Source organism: Pinus tabuliformis, chromosome 7 (genome assembly GCF_031772625.1).
Source record: "Pinus tabuliformis cultivar Carrire ecotype Pingquan chromosome 7, CPIR1, whole genome shotgun sequence".
Classification (NCBI taxonomy): Eukaryota; Viridiplantae; Streptophyta; class Pinopsida; order Pinales; family Pinaceae; genus Pinus; species Pinus tabuliformis.
The window spans coordinates 720,365,237-720,367,687 of NC_142293.1; the positions used below are offsets into that span (position 1 = coordinate 720,365,237).

General features: G+C 44.3%; 1 pseudogene; it reads right to left on the reverse strand.

The window, feature by feature from the left end:
- Nucleotides 1-410: 410 nt before the first annotated feature.
- Nucleotides 411-2,001, reverse strand: LOC149249559 (3-ketoacyl-CoA synthase 9 pseudogene; annotated as a pseudogene).
- Nucleotides 2,002-2,451: the final 450 nt, after the last annotated feature.

The following is a 2,451-nucleotide window of genomic DNA, read 5'->3' on the forward strand; positions in this document are numbered from 1 at the left end:
CAGGATGTATGGCATCGGATTTTGGAGTTTATTCTGTTAATTTTTTTTTGTAATGAAATGAAAATATAGACTGATATTAGGCAGCTTTGTAAGGATTTATTGAATTACTATGGATGGATGCTTATTTGTATTTACCGCTTATTTAATTTATGAATAAGTTTTTACTAACAAAATGAAATCTATCATAATTAAATCCAAAAAAAACACTTATTATACTTTTATATTTTCACATATGATAATAGCAATTTGGAAAAAGTAATTTCATACAAATATCAAAACTATATTTCTCACAAATTCAACTAGGATTATGAATTATAATATTGAAAAACTAATAAATAGAAAATAGAAAGCTAACTTAAAAACAATAATAAATCAACAGATTTTTCAACTCTTCCATAAGCTCTCATTACTCCTCTTATTTTACATAAATATGGATGTGAGGTTTGGAGATCTTCCACTTCATAAGTGCATTGCACGTACCCATGGCGTAACAAGTCATAGCCATCTTTTACAGTAATCATCGGGGTAATCATTACGAGTATCACAGGGATACCTGTGGATGCAATCATCCCAAACAGTCATCTCCAGAGGACGGGTTTCTCTCATCACTTCCCACACTGCGCTGTTGCACTTGAATCCCGAGCCCAGTCCTATCTGCCAAATGCGATCTCCCACCTTAAACCGTCGCTGGGCTTCCATGTAAGCCGCTTCATACCAGATCCCGCTCACAGAAGTGTTCCCGAAGCGATGCAGCGCCATACGAGAAGGCTCCAGTTCGTAGTCAGTTAGTTGCAGCCTCTTCCCGATAGCGTTGATCACACCTCGACCGCCGGGATGGACGCAGAAATGCTGGAAGGCGAGCCTGAAATTAGGAATATAAGGCGTCAGATTCATCTTCAAGGCCTTGATGCATATCATATTGTAGGCGTAGTAGAGCTGCTCCGTTATGGGGAGCACTTTGGGGCCCAAGGTGGCCATGTTCTTCCTCACAGCGTCTCCCGCCACGTCCATGAGTGACGGGCCGAGGAAAACACCAGAGATCCCCTGGTCGTCTTCCTTTACCATCACGCAGTCGTAGGCCTCATCCATGGCGGCCACGTTCGTCCTGACGGCGTGCAAGAGCCTCATCTTTGCGCGAGCTGCGTCGTTGCCTTTGTTGGACAGAAGCAATGCATAGCCACCAACTCTGAAAAGGCACTTGGTGACCATCATGGACTTATTATTGCCCTCATAATGCCCGTTGGCCGTTATGTTCTCGCTGCCGATTACCAGAGCATAGGAGTTGCGGTAGACCTTAAAAAGGTCCTTGGCCATGTCCACTGCTGTGAGACTGGCGCTGCAACCCATGCCGGAGAGATTGAAGGTCTTCACGTTCTCTTTCATCTTGTAGCGGTTCACGATCCACGCTGTCAGCGACGGCGCCGGCCCGAAAGTGGAGACGTTGACGATGACAATGTCGATCTCCCACGGCTCCACGCACGTCTTCCTGAACAGCTCGTCCAGAACGGTCACCATGCACTCCTCCATCTCCACCCGCGCCTCCTCCAAGGTCGCCACCATTTCATCGTTGAAATAGCAACGGGGAAGGCACGTCTCCTCCCCGAGCCCCGATCGCCGATATATTCTCCACTGAAAATTCGCATTATCCGCATTTATGGGTTCTTGCATCCCCGAGAAATATATGCTCAGCTCCGTGTTAACCTGTCGCTCCGCTGGCGGCTTGTAACAAGCGAAGTCCAACACTGGTGGCTGGAATGTCGTTGGCGAGTGATAAGAAAGAGCCCTCCGCCAAGCATACAGCACACGGCCAGGAGGATCTCTATCGCCCTTGTAACTGTGACTTCCTTCAAGTAGCGAAAGTCCCCGAGCCATTGAAGCTCCGCAGAAGTGGCCACCGCATTCTCGAACGCCTTCCATAAGATTCCCATCACCAAATCAATTTCTATACACGCTAGTCGAGCCATGACAGATTTGAAGTGTTTAGTCTAAGTCTCAGTCTCAACCTGGTTGTCGGGAGCTGTAGAACTCCATAATTTATAAATTGTGTTCGTAAACTTTTCCAACTGATGCTCTTTTTTTGTCGTCACCGAATTTCGTGTCAGGATTCTTTTCTTTTCTTTTTTCTTTTCCTTAATTCTCTTTATCAATTTATTCTCTTCATCAATTATAAGCGTTAAGTAAAGTTTTCCAACCGGATGCTCTTTTTTGTCGTCACCGAATTTCGTGTCAGGAATCTCTTTTCTTTTGTTTTCTATTTTCCTTAATTCTCTTTATCCATTTATTCTCTTCATCAAATATAAGCGTTATTTCAACATGTCGGGCCCCAGTTTGATAGACTAGAATGGGCTAGATAGTACAAGTACAGTACGATAATCAATCGAAACCGCCACCCTAAAATATGAACAGAGTGGTATAACCAAATCACAAATTTGGTTGGAAAATAGTGGAAAT